The sequence below is a fragment of the Acartia tonsa genome, chromosome 2 (assembly GCF_053477335.1).
Source record: "Acartia tonsa isolate MP-2025a chromosome 2, ASM5347733v1, whole genome shotgun sequence".
In the NCBI taxonomy this organism is placed as follows: domain Eukaryota; kingdom Metazoa; phylum Arthropoda; class Copepoda; order Calanoida; family Acartiidae; genus Acartia; species Acartia tonsa.
In genome coordinates this window covers 988,907-1,006,612 of record NC_137261.1, presented here as the reverse complement: position 1 = coordinate 1,006,612, position 17,706 = coordinate 988,907, and the positions used below count along the sequence as shown (strand labels likewise).

Below are 17,706 nucleotides of genomic sequence, written 5' to 3'. Positions count from 1 at the left end.
TATGTGTGTGTCTACCTGTGTAACTATGTACCAATTATTCTATGTGTGTGTCTACCTGTGTAACTATGTACCAATTGTTCTATGTGTGTGTCTACCTGTGTAACCATGTACCAATTATTCTATGTGTGTGTCTACCTGTGTAACCATGTACCAATTGTTCTATGTGTGTGTCTACCTGTGTAACAATGTACCAATTATTCTATGTGTGTGTCTACCTGTGTAACCATGTACCAATTGTTCTATGTGTGTGTCTACCTGTGTAACCATGTACCAATTGTTCTATGTGTGTTTCTACCTGTGTAACCATGTACCAATTATTCTATGTGTGTGTCTACCTGTGTAACAATGTACCAATTGTTCTATGTGTGTGTCTACCTGTGTAACCATGTACCAATTGTTCTATGTGTGTTTCTACCTGTGTAACCATGTACCAATTATTCTATGTGTGTGTCTACCTGTGTAACAATGTACCAATTGTTCTATGTGTGTGTCTACCTGTGTAACCATGTACCAATTATTCTATGTGTGTGTCTACCTGTGTAACTATGTACCAATTGTTCTATGTGTGTGTCTACCTGTGTAACCATGTACCAATTGTTCTATGTGTGTGTCTACCTGTGTAACCATGTACCAATTGTTCTATGTGTGTTTCTACCTGTGTAACCATGTACCAATTATTCTATGTGTGTGTCTACCTGTGTAACAATGTACCAATTGTTCTATGTGTGTGTCTACCTGTGTAACCATGTACCAATTATTCTATGTGTGTGTCTACCTGTGTAACTATGTACCAATTGTTCTATGTGTGTGTCTACCTGTGTAACCATGTACCAATTATTCTATGTGTGTGTCTACCTGTGTAACTATGTACCAATTGTTCTATGTGTGTGTCTACCTGTGTAACCATGTACCAATTGTTCTATGTGTGTGTCTACCTGTGTAACCATGTACCAATTGTTCTATGTGTGTTTCTACCTGTGTAACCATGTACCAATTATTCTATGTGTGTGTCTACCTGTGTAACAATGTACCAATTGTTCTATGTGTGTGTCTACCTGTGTAACCATGTACCAATTATTCTATGTGTGTGTCTACCTGTGTAACTATGTACCAATTGTTCTATGTGTGTGTCTACCTGTGTAACCATGTACCAATTGGTCTATGTGTGTGTCTACCTGTGTAACCATGTACCAATTGTTCTGTGTGTGAGGAAAACAAACCATATCTGTCACAATAAGTGGAAGAAAAGTGAAAAATTTTGACATACCAGTCCCATATATCGACTTCTCTCTCTCTCTCTCTCTCTCTCTCTCTCTCTCTCTCTCTCTTTATTTCTCCTATCCACTCTCTATCCTATATTGACAATTGGGGAAAACAAATATTTTACCTAAAATAAAACAAATTTTTCATACTCTCTTTCACTTTTTGCCTTTTGGTTTTATATAATTTTAAAGTACATTCATACTTTGAATATTGAGAGGCTAAACTAAAATTAAGGAAAGGCGTTTCATATGGAAAAAACTATTTTGCTTCTAACGTTTTAAAATAATGTTTTTTTTTTTTAGAGAAATGAATTTAATATTTTAGTGTTTATCAAATAATTTATTATGAACCTTAAAATTAGAAAAAGCTTTTATATGATTAAAAGAAACATTTTAGCATAAATTAGATAAATATTTGCCTACCCTAGATTAAATCAAAATATACAGAAGACTAACCTTTTAAAGGTAAAAAAACAGAAACAAAATCACCAAAAACATTATAATATAAAGTTAAACTTTCATATGTAGATATTATGATATTTAAATATTTAAACATAACATACTACTATTCAAATATTTATTTATATTTGGAGTTTCAAAAATTACAAAATATTACTTTAGTGTCATATAGGTCTAAGACAGGTTTTAAGCTATTTGTTAAAAGATATTTTGTATGGACTTAATTATATTTTAAGACTTGAATATATATATATGTATATATCAAACTTGGAATTTTTAGACATTTTTTTTCTTCTGTGAATTGAAAAGGTAGGCAGAAAATTGGTCCCAAGAATTTAAATCAAAAGTCAAAGTTTTCTTTGATGATAAGAGGCAGATAGATAGCTAGATGGATACCAACATAGATAGATAGATAGATTTCTCCCCTTTCCTCTTTTTACTGCTCTTTCTATCTCTATTTGATTTTGTTAATGTTCAAAGGTAAAGATTTTAATTTGAAATAAGCGGCCTTGAAATTTAAACAATTATATAATCATTTATAAACATATTATTAAACTGAATATTTTTGATTAGATAAAACCCTTGTTCAATATTCAACTTTCATCAGCTCAACATTAAAGTAAAAGAATAGAGGGGGCATGGGTTAACTTGTTGTGTGTTCAATGAGTGTGAACACTGTGCTGATTTTCAATTGAATTGAATATAAGCCAACAGTGTCGGAAATACTAACACAGACAAGTCGTTACAAAAGTGCAGAAATCATTTTGCTAGCAGACGTAAAAGGTCTCCACCACTGGAACCAGATTGTTGTCTGGGTTATACATCTATACATTTATTAGCTCAACTTTTTTTAGGTGGCTTTATTTTTTTTATAATGTTCATTTAAGATGGATAAATTCATAATGAAAAACATCATGTTTTCTTAACTTTAATTTGTATATTAATTGTTTTTTTTTATAACCTGGAATGGCGGTTGCATAAGATGAAAATCTAATTAGTTTCTTTTTAGGAAGGGGTATAATAATTTTAAAAATCAAAAATGAAACATTCTTATTCTAATCTAAATTAGTGATTAAGTTTTCAATGGATTTTTATTATTAAACACTTTTCATGAGACTGCACTCTTCAAAAACAAAAAAAATATAAAAGCCTTGATATTATTATGAAAAAACCTAAAAATTTGAAAACAAGTAGAATTCATGGCTTGAGTATTTTGTGTTAAGGTTTATTTGTTGGTAAAACTTAATTCTTTAGTTTCAAATTTGTTGTTTTCTACAGTTTTACAGTCAAATTGATAGTCAAAATAGCCTGAAAGTTACCTGTGATTTTAGGAAACATAATAGCATTAGAAATATCTACTAAACTTATCTTAACACCTAATACACAAACAAACATACACATACACACACACAAACACTCACACATACACACACACACATACACACACACAAACACTCACACATACAAACTGAAACAAACATATACCTAAAGTATTATTATAAAGTTAGTGTACTACTATAGTTACACAGGGATTCATGGCTGGATCAATGCACATTAAATTAATCTTCCCCCCAAAGTTTTTGCTTGAAATTTTACCCTAGAAAGCCTTTGAATTTGAAGGATGATTTAAATTAATTCAACTTTCATTATCTCTAGGGAGGGAGGGGATATTGGGGTGTTTATTACCCCAGTCCCCAAAGATTTATATTAACGTTTTCTTATTCGTTGGCTTAACAACTTTGGGGACTTTAACTGAATTTTGATTGGTTAGTCTATTAAGTTGAGTGTTCAAACCTTTTTAACCACTAATTGTAATCTACAGAAGGATTAATTTAGTGAACATCATTTGGGATGTACTTAAATTTATCGTCCAATGTCTTATCCCTCCAGATCCTGATAGTTACTACACTTATTATAGAAACAAAGCCACTAGTTATAGTAAACAAAAGTACATGTTACATAACTTAAAGTTGGTTTATCTTGTTTTCTATCTATCTATCTATCAGTATCCATTCATAGTACATATCATTCCTAAGCTAGGAGACTGGCTTTCCATAGGTATAGAGCAGTTTTACTTCTAAAAAAGATGCATTTATCTAAAAGAATATTCTTGACTAATTACAAGATGAAATAAGAATAAAGAAAAAAAACAAGTTTGTTATAATTTTCCTTGTATGGGGTAATTCTGCTTTGTTAAATATTCATAGAAACCTTACTTACAACAAGGATGAAAACATGTATAAAAAGCATAGCTCATGATATCTACAACTAACAAATAACAAGATAGATAAATGTTTCATGTAATTAAATACATTTAATTATAAGTAGGGACTATTTTTTAACCAAGAGTAGTAGCTGTGTTTAGTGCCCTAGGAAAATGGGGATAAATGTCACAGCTCTTGGCCTACCTATTCTATTGATAGTAGACAGAAAAGAGTAAGGGAATAGGAAAAACCTTAGAAAAGAGATAGGGTATAGGGTATTTCCTGACGTCAATAAAATACGTAGGCCAAAAGCAGTGACATCTATCCCCACTTTTGCTAGGGCACTATAGACAGCTCCACAAGAGAAAGATAAAAATATGAAATTGTATGAAGGAGTTTACCCATTAAGTTTTCGTAACTAACTTCAAGACTTCTGCAACACAATAACATATGTAGTTTCAGGGAAAAGGGAGATTTTCAGTTACCATAACATTATAACCAGAGAGATAGGGGTCATTGGGATGTTTATTACACGAGTCCGCAAAGTTTTATAATAAAGTTTTCTTATTCTTTGGCTAAACAACTTTGGGGACTTTTAATGAATTTTGATTAGTTGGATCAATAAGTTGAGTGTCAAAATGGTTCAACCGCTAATTGTAATCTACAGTAATTTAATAGTAAGATATGTAATTAGATTCATGAACAGGGTAGTTCAAATTAGAATTTTTCAACACAGGGCCTTTAGGAACAAGGGTGCTTGTATTAAGACTTAGAAATTAATTTAAGGACTTTTTAAGAACACAAATTAAATAAGAAATTATGCATACATTGCGGTAGTGTTACAAGAACTATAAAGTTTTAGAGAACTCATTAGGATTAGGTTTTTCAATGTTTACACGCCCTAGGTGTGTAGTGAATCCCATAAACATTATAGTTTAAATTTGCTTTTTAAATGTTTTTAAATGTATTTTAATATTTTTAATGCTTTTAAAAGTTTTTTAATGTTTTAAAAACATTGAAAGAAAAAAATCTTCCAAATCAAAAACATTGAAAAAAAATCCTCCAATAAAAACATCCAATAATGTATGATAATCTTTTTAGTGCCTTGTGTAAAAATGTTTAATTCTATATTAGAAGGATATAGCAATAGGAGTAAAGAGTCCATGTTAATAGTTAGACTACTCATTAAATAACTAACCAATCCCCTATTCCTGTGTAAAGAAATGCATATTTAATGTGACAAACTTTGCACTTAATTTCAACAACAAACAGATTAGGAGGCACTGTGTGTGTGGTTTGCTATAACAAGATAGATTGTTTCTCTATATGGATAGATGGATCAATATATGGACATTGGGTGTGTGGTTTGCTATAACAAGATAGATTGTTTCTCTATATGGATAGATGGATCAATAGATGGTTTGCTATAACAAGATAGATTGTTTCTCTCTATGGATAGATGGATCAATAGATGGTTTGCTATAACAAGATAGATTGTTTCTCTCTATGGATAGATGATTCAATAGATGGTTTGCTATAACAAGATAGATTGTTTCTCTATATGGATAGATGGATCAATAGATGGTTTTCTATAACAAGATAGATTGTTTCTCTCTATGGATAGATGAATCAATAGATGGTTTTCTATAACAAGATAGATTGTTTCTCTATATTGATAGATGGATCAATAGATGGTTTGCTATAACAAGATAGATTGTTTCTCTCTATGGATAGATGGATCAATAGATGGTTTGCTATAACAAGATAGATTGTTTCTCTATGGATAGATGGATCAATAGATGGACCTTGGGTGTGGAGTGGTTGGCTATAACAAGATAGATTATTTCTCTATGGATAGATGGATCAATAGATGAACAAGATAGATTGTTTCTCTATTGATAGATGGATCAATAGATGGACCTTGGGTCAGATTTAACAATACTAGATGAATAAATTAATGAAAATATGGACAGGCAAAATTTAAGTGACATTGAGAATACATTATTGAAACATTTTGTCTCATTTTCAATGTGAAACCGTAGGACAAACGAACATTAACACTTGTAGAATGTCAGAACTGAATAAGCAGAATATAAGTGTAAAAAAATTTGTAAGTAAACTTGTTGAAAAAAGTACTTAGAGAAAGGATACTGTTTAAAGACACATTTGCATTTTTAGGACTTAATTATAGAGATGCTTATAACCTAGTACCTTGCTGTAAGAGGAATCATTATTCCAAAAATCAGGATAGGATAAAATAGGATAATTATATCGTATAAAAAATGTGTGTAAAAATAGTTAGAAATTATCGTGTTTTATGTTAACGTACGGACTTTCTGGTAACGATTATAGAGTGCTACGCTTTCTAAATATTACCTAACTGTTGTAGGAATCATCATGCAAAGTTTGAAATCGATAGGACTAACTTGTCTAAATTAAAATTGTCGCTTTTAAACGCACATATATATTTTATTTGTGCTCATTACCTATTTAATGTTAAATTAGGGTAAATATTGAAATCCAATGCTTAATTTGGTTAAATCCAATAACCATAGAGTGAGATCAAAGATAATTGTTTATTTTACAATTGGCATATTAATCAGAGAGAGAGAGGGTACAATGGAATGTTTATTTCACTAGTCCCCATAGTTTTATAATAAAGTTTTCTTATTCGTTGGCTTTACAACCTTGGAGACTCTATTGAATTTTGATTGGTTGTTTCATTAAGTTTAGAATTCAAATTTTCAACCACTACTTTTAATCTACAGAAGTGGTAATTTTGTGTATCATCATTGGGGATTTACATCAATTCATCAGCCATTATCTTATCCCTTTAAATCCCAGAGTATGAATGGAATCAGGGACAATTAGATCCATTAGAAGCAAAATAACAAAGAATAATGGAAAAAGAACAGTAAAGTATGATTAAAGTAGCAACTTTTGTTCTTTAAGCACCAAATATACGGGGAGCTAAAGGGAAAAGTTATTGGTCGATAAATTATGTACATCTCCAATGACACAATGTCACCTCTTCTGTATTGTAAAATTAGTAATTGAAACGTTTGAACACTTAACTTAATAAACCAACCAATCAAAATTTACTAAAGCCAATAAAGTTGTTAACATTTTGTGTACTTTTCTTAAATTTTCTATTTATATCTATCTATCTGTAAAATTTTGAAGGTCTCTAAAATTATGTTGTAAAAGTTTGTCTAAGATTATTCAACCAATTTACAGATGAGCTGAATTTGAATTTCCGAATGTGTACACAGTTTCCTCGGTGTCTTCTCATTCTATATCAATATTTACTACTAGCTAAAAAATTCAAACTTTGAACGAATAAACGATTTAAACATTATGCATTCAAAATTTTAGTTTTTTTAAATTTTGATTTTTAAAAAAAGTTTGAAGCTATTTTAGCTAGTAGTAAATATTGAGTTAGGACGAGGAAACACCGAGGAAACTGTGTACAAATTCGGAAATTCAAATTCAGCTCATCATTAAACATGGTACCAATAACATATTAAAGCCTCAGGGATCTCAAGTCTTAATATTAAACTACTCCTCTTTCCCTATTATTAAATTAAATCTCAGACCCCAAAGTTTTATAATGACGTTTTCTATTCGTTTGCTTGACAACTTTGGGGACTTTAGTGAATTTTGATTAGTTGATTCATTAGATTGAGTGATCAAACTTTGCAACCATTACTTTTAAGGGGTTATTTTGTGTATCATCATTTTGGATTTACATCAATTTATTGGCCATTGTCTTATCCCTTTAGATTCCTGATGTAAAATTGTGATTAGCTTGTCAACCCTATAAATTGACTCTTTCTCCTTCCTTAACCTAAGTTTGAGGAAAGTTTGTCCAAACTTATAACTTTCAGTCTTCCCACAGAGCAAAAGCATAATGAACATCATCTGATGACAGAGTATACTAACTATCTATCTATTTATCTATCTTTATAGAACCATAGAGAAATATAGTTTTAGGCTATCTATCCATCCATAAATCCTAGTAGTTGTCTATCTCTTCTAGCCAAACGTCCAGTCAGAATCTTCTCATAGAGGCATATTGAACCTCATCTATCTTTCTGTGTATCTTTCCATCTATATATCTGTATACAAATTATAAAATACTGACCATATATCTATCTATCTTAATCTGTTCTAGAACTAAAACCAAAATGTAAAAGGTTCATTCAAATTCGTATTATATTCTATATCTTCTTCGTTATCATAATATATCTATATACATAATCATCTATTTAATTATCTACTAATTCGTATTAGGAGAAGGAGTAGCTAATTTGGATAAGGAAGCTTTTTATAGTACCTTTAAAAAATGACGTCATAATGGCCTACTAGTCAATTAAAATGTATACTGGTCTGCCATTGGTAATCTAGTCTCCTTTGTATTGGTTTATCATTGGTCATTTGTAGTGTATAACGTCATTTTTATATAGGCACAATAAAGGGCTTTAGTGGCAATATATATACCTATCTTTTTACTTAAACTATCACTCTATTAGTAAGAACAAGGGTTGGTAGTTATGTCTGTTTAAATTAATGATATACACGTGAGGGATACTTAATTATTCTCTCCATCTCTGCTTCCTGCTCTACTTTACATCAGGGATCTTAAGGGATAAGACAATGGACAGTAAATTGATGTACATCCCTTATTATATTCACAAATTACCCCTACTGTAGATTACAATTACAATTAGTGGTTATAACGTTTGGACACTCAACTAAATGATATGAAACATGTTTGCTGATTTTTAGACTTAATTAAGTCCTTTGATACATGTTCATCTTAAATTTTAGTAAATAAACCCACATTTTTCATTTTTCTTACAGAAAAACATCACCAAGAGATATTTAATTTTTATAAAAATCAACAAATTAAAGTTAATAAAATACAAAAACAAAACTTAAATTTAAAGTAATACATAGAGAGATTGAGAGGGAAAATAAAATAAAGATTGAAATGCCAGAAAGAGAAAGTGGATAGGTTTTAGTTATTCAGGAAATTAAGCAGAGATTATGTAACCAGATTATGTATATCTTTATTTCAAAATTTTGAATTTCTGTGCATCTGTCTGGCTTTTATACTTTTCTATCTTAAAATCATGTAGGTAGTAAATATGCTTATGATTTGAAGCAATTTTCCAGCATCACTTTGAAACCGATTAATATCCGGTGAATTAGAACCGGTAATCAGCCATACTGAAAAATTATGTATAGCATCGTAGTATATCCAGTATTCTACGAATATAAAAATGTACAATCATTAGATTAAAGCCAGATTTTCAGACACGACCTCTCGTTGTTAAAAAAAACTGGTTTAATTTTTACATTTGTACATTTTTATTTCTGCGGAAAGCTGTTTATAATACGAATGAACCGATTGAGGGAAGGTTTTAGGCTGTTTAGTTTAAAGACAACCAAAACTTTAATGTGTGATATTGATAAGTTGCGCCTGTTTATGGGCTAAGGCATTCCCCATACTCTAACTATTATTGTCACCTGCCAGACATAGCAGCAGTAGGCAGCATTTCTAGTGAATAGGACAATCAAATTTTCAATCCATTAATCTTTTTTGTGTTTTTTAACTTTTTATTAAACATAAAAACAATGGAAAGTTTGTATTTTGAACAATAGGCATGACAAAATTTAAATTTTCTAATGTAATTTTACTCATTTTGGTACCAGTTAACATGCAATAAAGACACACAAAACTAAGCAGGGAGTTGGGGGATAGGACAATATGTAATATATTTTGGTACCAGTTAACATGCAATAAAGACACACAAAACTAAGCAGGGAGTTGGGGGATAGGACAATATGTAATATATTTTGGTACCAGTTAACATGCAATAAAGACACACAAAACTAAGCAGGGAGGCGGGGATATGTCAAATTCAAAAAAAATATAACAATCACTTTCCAGTATTAATATCCGCTGGAATAAGACCGGTTCTAAGCCATACTTAAAAATCATGTATCATATCGTATTTTTCTACGAAGATAAAAATGTACAATCATAAAATTAAAACCAGTATTAATCTTATAATTGTACATTTTTATACCCGCAGAAAGCTGTTCATAACACGATGCGATAAAAAAAACATATTTAGAAAAGTTATTAAAATCAAATTATGGGAAATTTAATTTAACTTTAGTAAACCAATACCTGTTTTAATTATCTATCTATCTATAAACTAAGTTTTATTTTTGTTTTAAAGCTATAAGACAATCGGTTAGCATTGAAGGTATATGCTGATATATCTTTATATATCTATTTAACATTTTTAATAGTAATCACCATATACTTTAGATAAAAAATAAGTTATTTCTTTAGAGCATAGATATTTGTATAAAAGAAGTGAGTTGATTAACATAAAGAATAAAAATATCTTTCTTTATATACCTTCTCTTGAAAATAAATTTCATAAAATTGATACCAGTTTTGTTAACAAAAATAATTTTAATCTAATATTTTTTAAAAAACTGTCTATAATACGATGCGATAAATAGTTACTCTATCCTTAGTTTTAAACACACAATATAAAATTAAATCTTGTATTTACCTATCTCTGACAACTACTAGGATCTAGTGTTGGGGACTTTTTCGGATGTTAGCAAATTGCTTTTTGCTCTTTTGTAGCGATTTGGCTGTGTAGTCATTTACGACATCATTGGTTCATATTTAAAACCCTTTGAAAGTCGACGCAAAGGATGGGGACATACAGTTATTTAACTCCTTCCCCCTCTATTGTGTTACTCTAATATTTTCCTTTTTTTACTATCCTGTATGTATAATGTATATTGTGTCCCCTGTTTTATACACACAACATAAAATTAAATCATATTAAGGCCAAAATCAAAGTCTTTGAACAAGAGTTAAATGCTGAAATAAAGATTTTTTTGTTGTTAAAAAAATAAGAATTAATTTCAAAATAAAGAATAGTTCCCCCTAGGAAAGAGGTATTTTTCCAGGGAGGAAGGGGACATTGGGCTATTACATTAGTCCCCAAAGTTTTCTTATTCGTTGGCTTAACAACTTTGGGGACTTTAGTGAATTTTGATTGTTTGGAAAATTAAATTGAGTGTTCAAACGTTTCAACCACTTATTTTAATCTATTATAGGGGTAATTTTATTTTTGTGTATCATCATTGTGGATGTACATCAATTTGTCGGCCATTGTCTTATCCCTTTAGATCCCTGATAAAAAGGTCTACTTATTACAATATTAAACTACTTTGCTAAATATAGTTTGAGCATGCATAAAAGGAAGGAAGGGAGAGATATAGGTGTACGTGGTGTTGGCAATAGACATATAAACATTAGACTCATTTTTAACATTATTTCACTACCTAAAAAGGTCTCTGATAACTACTCTTATGTACTTTAATGTTAAAAAAATCAGTTTTTCATCCTATTGTGTTTTTTTTGTCTGTATGTTAAAGATCTCAGAGAATACTGGTCTGAATGTGTTATACTTTTTAGAAGGCTTTATAAATGGCTTAGAGTGGTTTTAGGCTATTTACCTGACCTACTCTGCTCTCCTCTAGATACTAGGGGCAAAACAACTATAAATAAACAAAATAAGAGTTCTATATTAAATTCAGATTGCAAAACTATTTAAGATATATATTAAAAAGAGTATGATGAACTCTAATTTATATCTCATATTTTGGCCAACAGTATAGTTATATGAATATACATAAAGGTGATAACGAATATTACCTTTTATACTATCTTATATAACAGTATATCTATGTACCTATCATTCTACCTTCCTATCATTCTTATAATCTATGTATTAAACTATGTGTATATATAAACTGACCAAGCTAAATTTGCTTGATTCACTTCACTAAGAGTTAAAATGTTGTTTTACTTTTAAGTATATATATATATATATAATAATACAATTTCCATTTGTCTATTATAGCCATTTATTTTTAACAAACTAAACTTACATCTATTTATCCATCAATCTATTAACCCATTTGCCCAGTATATTTGCCATTTATTTTTATCCATCTAAACTTTTATCTATTTATAAATCCATCTGTAAATCTAGTAATGCATTCATCAATCAATCTATTTATATTTTTTTACAGTCATATTTTCATATAATATACTCGAAAATTCTATTTATATATCTATATATCAAATAATCTATTCATCTATTTATCCATCCCCCCCTCTAGCATCTTTATATCCATTTAATAAATCTATAAATATAAACAGATAACTACCTGGATTCCATTGTTTGGGACATTTTTCGTCTTGATTTCTGCTCTTTTGTAGCGACTTGGCTGTTTTAATATTCCCAACGCTATTGGTTTATTTTCAAAGACCCAATTGAAAGTCGGAACAGGTTCCTCGGGGTGGGGACATACAGGAATTTCAACCCTTTACCCCTCTATTAACTTACTCTAATATTTATTTAATGTTTAGGTCTGGATGCATCTCCCTTGGGTTGTGGTGGTTACCTGGTCTGTCCTGGCTGATCTGTACCTGGAACAGGAGCCTGGCACACAACCACACAGCAGGGAGATACAGTCAACATTGACAGTCAGACACTCCAGGTAGGAAAGATAGGATTTTGAAATTTTTATTTCCAACTTAATGCTATGGACAACCAGAGACTGTGGCTCAAAACGTGGCGCATTCGCTTAATGTCTGGGAGGTGATAGGTTCAAATCTCGGTCAGACACCACGTCATAACCTAAGATGGTAAAAATGGTTCCTACTGCTGCAATTTCAGGTGTGCGACATAAATAGTTAGAATAGGGGGGTTGCCTTGGTTCATAAAACAGGTGCAACTCATTACCATGCACAGTTGGGACTTCTCAAACAAAGGTCGTGCAATCAAAGGGTCGGTTGACTATTACTTAACCTAATATACTTTGGTGTTAGAGTATCACATCCCATTACAAGTAGATCATGCTCTGGATTATCTAGATTATAAATTTTCCCACATTAAATCTCTCTATCTCTAATATATATCTAATAATTCATGACCTTTAAACCTTTAACATATAGTTGACATAAAATTACAATAGTTACATTGATATGAAAATATAAATATAAATATTTATTAAGAGTCAATTCTAATTTCTATACTTTATGAATTTAATTTTTAATAGTATAATGATAAGAAGAAAGTTTACTAGGGATAATATCAGGGAGGAAGGGAGGAGACATTGGGCTGTTTATTACACTAGTCCCCAAAGTTTTCGGTTCTTATTCGTTGGCTTACCAACTTAGGGGACTTTTATTGAATGTGATTGGTTGTATAAAAGTTGAGTATCAAAACCACAAATTGTAATCCACAAAAAGGGTAATTTTGTGTATCATCATAGGGGATGTTCATAAATTTATCGGCCATTGTCTTATCCATTTAGATCCCTGGCAAATATTGAGTGATATATAATAAATGATGTGACAACAGGGACCATTAGTTATAATGTCATAAACCCAGGTCTAGATATTTCACTTACACAACTCAAACTACACAGTTTTTTTTGGCTGGGAGGGAGGGGACATTGGGATGTTTTTTACTTTTGTCCCCAAAGTTTCATAATAAGGTTTTTTTATACGTTGGCCTTTAGAGACATTTATTGGGTTTTGATTGGTTGGTTTATTAAGTTTAGTGTCCAAACGTTTTAAATGATAAGTAATCTACATAAGGGGTAATTTTGTGTATCATCATTGGGGATGTACATTGTCTTATCCCTTTAAATCCCTGCGTTTTTTGTCTTTAAAATACAAAGATAGATAAATGGATAGACAGATGGATAGGCAGAGGCATCGATGGATTGAGAGACATATATATGAATAGATTGATAAATAAATGGATTAATAGATAGATGGATAGATTGATGTACCTTATACGGGCGAGTCTGCTGTCCATGACACTTTAACATCCAGTGCAACAACCAAGGATAAATAAGGGGAGCCAATCTCACCTTCACCCCGGGCTATTGTGTTAAGTAACGCCCAATAGACAACCAACTATTTGATTGCACTATCTTTGTCTAACTGTGCATGGTAATGATTTACGCATGTTTCAGGCCAAGACATTCCTTTCTTCTACATATTTATGTCGCACATCTGACATAGAAGCAGTGGGAACCATTTCTAACGTCTTTAGGTATAACGAGGTATTAAGCTGAGATTCGATAAATGATACGTTATTAACCTTCTAGTTTATTAAAAGCGAAGCTTTTCTATAATTAGGGTCGGTCCGTCCGTCCTTACGTCCGGGATAGATAGCTTTTTTTCGTTAATTTAGGCATGTTAGAATTGTCCTATCGATCTCAAACTTTGCATGGTCATTCCTGTAGTAGTTTGGTACGATTTAGAAAGCATAGCAACTCTATAATCAGAATGTCCGTACGTCCATTTTAAGCATGTTGATTTTTTTGTACTTTTAAACAACAAATTTTTATGTGATCTAATTATCCGTTTGATCTGATTTTTGGTACATAGATTCCTGGGACAACAAAGTACAATATAATAAGCGAAGCAACTCTATAATTAAGTCCTAAAAATGTAAGTATGTCCATAAACATTATCCTGTATTAAGAAGTTTTTCAACAAATTTACTGATAATTTCGCTTCGACTCTTATACTTTTATATTCTGATTATTCAGTTCTGACACTATACAAGTGTTCATGTCCGTTTGTCCTACCGTTTCAGTGCTTCGCTTTTATGGATGTTGTCATCCTTGTTTTTAACTAGCGGTTACGCCCTCAGATCCCTTTTTAATACTCACAGACAGACACATAGGCATCATGTTTCTTTTATATATAAGGATATATACTGTGTAAGATTAATGATAAATGTGTTAGTTGTCTTGTCATTTTTCTGTCCACCCTCTCACTTTTTACTAATGTGGTTCAGTTTTCTCACCAATATGTTTGTATTGCATTTTATCTATCCATTTTGTGTTGCTCCATCTGTCTATCTACTTAACCATTTATGTCCATCTATCTGACCATCTATCTGTCCGTCTATCTGGCCATGTATCTGTCCATATATCTGTCCATCTATCTGTCCATCTATCTGTCCATCTATCTGTCCATCTACCTATCCATCTATCTGTCCATTTATCTGTCCACCTATCTGTCCATCTATCTGTTTATATCTGTCCACCTATATATCCTGGTAGTGAGAATGGGGCGTTTGTCCAATATTATGGTATGGAGACCGCTCTTCTATGAGTACTACTAAAAACCTATTTTTACTGCAATACACATAGACATTCTCATCGTCGGTTCGTCTATTTAGAATGCTTATCCCTCTATTCCCACAAGTATAATACGAATTTGGTTGAGCTGGTGGAAGCTCAACAAAAGACCCACGCGAAGTATTATATTGCTTTAATCTAAGAATAAATGGTTGGTTTTGATATTCGATCGGAATTATATAAGTATATTAAGTATTAAGGAAGGAAAATGTTTTTATAAAGTGTATTTACATTACAAGTGAATAAGTTAAGTATGAAAATATTTACAGGATAAGTGTTAAAATCATAAGTAGTGTAGGACAGAAAAGTGCCCTAAGTCCCAAGCATTGAATTGTGCTAAGTGTTAGAATTCTAACATAAGGCCTAAGCTCAATTCATGCTAAGTACTGAGGGTCCTAAATTTAAACTACAATGCATGCCAAACAACTAAGTCATTACCTTTTAAAACCAGAAGAACTTGATGGTAGGAGAGTCAATAAATAACTAACTTATTTTAAGAGGTGCATGCTATAACATCAACTTATAATAAGGATCTTAGTGTTTGTCTGTTTAATAAAATGTCTGTATGTTAACTTGTGACGTAAATTTACCATGAATAGGCTAGCATTACCCATATATGGTGTTATATTGGTAAAGATAGGCCTATGAATGCATAAAAGGATACAAATAATGCCTCGGGCCTAGCTAAAGTAATTGTGTCTCGTGCCTGAGTTTACTTGATAATTACTGGGGCACGTCAATCAAATATTTAGATTCTACTCTTATATAGTGTTAACTTTATATCAAACATAGATAGATAGTCTGGATGCGAAGCATTTCTGTAAAAGTCTTATACGTACATTCAAAGAATTTGAAAATTGGGGATCGCATCTCCAATTCATCTATCTGTCCACATATCTGTCCATCTTTCTTTCCACCTATCTGTCCATCTTTCTTTCCACCTATCTGTCCATTTATCTGTCCATCTATCTGTCCATCTATCTGTCCATCTATCTGTCCACTTATCTGTTAATCTATCTGTTCTTCTATCTATCCATCTATCTGTCCATCTATCTGTCCATCTGTCTGTCCATCTATCTGTCCATCTATCTGTCCATCTGTCTGTCCATCTATCTGTCCATCTATCTGTCCATCTATCTGTCCATCTGTCTGTCCATCTATCTGTCCATCTATCTGTCCATATATCTGTCCATCTATCTGTCCATCTATCTGTCCATCTGTCTGTCCATTTATCTGTATATCTATCTGTCCATCTATCTGTCCATCTATCTGTCCACCTATCTGTCCACATATCTGTCCATCTATCTGTCCATCTATCTGTCCATCTATCTGTCCATCTATCTGTCCATCTATCTGTCCATCTATCTGTCCATCTATCTGTCCATCTATCTGTCCATCTGTCTGTCCATCTATCTGTCCACCTATATGTCCATCTATCTGTATATCTATCTGTTCATCTATCTGTCCACTTATCTCTATCTATCTATTGCACTATCTATCTATATATCTCTTTACCTCTTAAAACTGTAGCAAGGATTAATTAGGTCGGACAATAAACTACAAATGTAACAAATAAAACTTTTCTGCATTAGGTCATATCAACAAACAAACAGACACATATAGATTAACTTAAAAACAAAGAAACGACTAGAATATAGCAAAGATTAACATGTAGAAAACAACAAACAAACGAAGATAAAATTATAGATAGATTAACCTTTTATGGCTTCAAAAACCTTAAAAACAATAGAACCCCCCAAAAATTGTTTGTGTGTCACATTATGTGCAATGCGTCTTTTATACGATATCTCAGACGATTTTAATAGTTATTTATCGCATCGTATTATAGACAGTTTTCCGCTGATATTAAAATGAAAAATTCAAGGACCAAGGAGCCAAAGGCAAGTGCTAACAAACCAGTATAATTATTATTTTAATCTGGAAAATTTTCTGTAATATGATTTTTCAGTATGTTCGGACAATATTTTTTTCATTTTGATAAGGTGTAAGTTTACAAGAAAAATAATCTTGCCTAATAATTTTATAAATAGAAATATGTTTATCCCGTGCCACCCAGGGATCTAAAGGGATAAGACATTGGACGATACATTGATGTACATCCCCAATGATGACACACAAAATTTTACCTTGTGAAGATTGCAATTAGTGGTTGAAACGTTCGGACAAAGCCAAAGAATACGAAAACGTTATTGTAAAACCTTGGGGACTAGTGTAATAAATATCCCAATATTCCTGACCAAAGTCTCAATTAGATGAAAATATAAATGACAGGCTGTTAAGATAAAAACTATCAAATAGGCATCTTTATATCCTAAATCATGAATCATAGTCTTTTAGGTTAATAAAAACATTGATAAACCCTGCGTCCCTAGCATCTATGGTCTCTGTATTTTAAGGGGTTATGTATGAAAAAAAAATATCCTAAAACCATCAAAAGACTTAGAATTAACCGATGTCTTTTTTTGAAGATTTTCTAAAATGAAGAA

At 31.5% G+C, this 17,706-nt stretch overlaps 1 protein-coding gene across 1 annotated transcript in view; it reads left to right on the top strand.

Annotated features, from left to right (window-relative positions):
* para (sodium voltage-gated channel paralytic) overlaps nt 1-17,706 on the top strand; it is a 311,186-nt gene that overhangs the window by 73,048 nt on the left and 220,432 nt on the right. Inside the window, exon 3 of the mRNA XM_080152120.1 lies at nt 12,402-12,532. The gene's annotated coding sequence lies outside the window, so the exon portion shown is untranslated. The remainder of the gene's footprint in view (nt 1-12,401; nt 12,533-17,706) is intronic.